Source organism: Euphorbia lathyris, chromosome 9 (assembly GCF_963576675.1).
Source record: "Euphorbia lathyris chromosome 9, ddEupLath1.1, whole genome shotgun sequence".
NCBI lineage: Eukaryota > Viridiplantae > Streptophyta > Magnoliopsida > Malpighiales > Euphorbiaceae > Euphorbia > Euphorbia lathyris.
The window spans coordinates 23,110,750-23,111,557 of record NC_088918.1 but is presented as its reverse complement, the minus strand read 5'-3'; positions in this window follow the sequence as shown (position 1 = coordinate 23,111,557).

Here is an 808-nt window from a genome sequence, read left to right as displayed (position 1 = left end):
ATTGAATTTATACAATAATTTGTTGATTAATAAATAAAAAATACAAAAATACAAATCCAATTAATCTCCCACTAATCCCCGATTAATCCTCGAGGGCCATGTCCGCCTGACTAGAGCCTAGTGTTTTTTACAACCTTGACCACGAGTACTTTTGACCTCCTATCTCCATAAAATTTAAGGTTGTGGTGATTCCGGCCCTCCTATTTCCAAAAAATTTAGCTCAGGTGCTATATTAGTATCCAAAAATTGGCACAGGTCCCGTTAAGTCCTCTCTAAATCCAAAATTTCAATTTTTTTGGGTCTGTTAGGTCCTCTCTAAGTCTAAATTTCTATTTTTTTAGCCTATTAGGCCCTCATTAAATCCCAATTTCTAAAATTTTTTTTTGCCCAGTTAGGCCTTTTTTAAATCTATATTTCTAATTTTTTTTACCTATTAGGTCCTCTCTAAATCTAATTTTTTTTCTATTAAACACCGATTTAGCAAAAAAAAAAAATTATACACCACATATAAAATCGGCCCTCCAACCGAGCAACCCTGTATTCGCCACTGCATACATGAAGGAAGGAGGCTATTAAAAAAGGGTTAATGAATGAAGTGTAAACAAAATTAATATTTTAATTTACTTATGCTTTTATTAATAAAGTGAAATTTCATTTTAATTAATTAACTTGAGTAAAAATGACCTTCTAACCGTTTATACTAGATATCATGCCGGATCCAATTTGGTCGATTCAGTTTAATAAGATCCAATAGGCAAACCGATCTGGAAAAACATAGTACATTATATTGTTTAGAACTGATGAAACA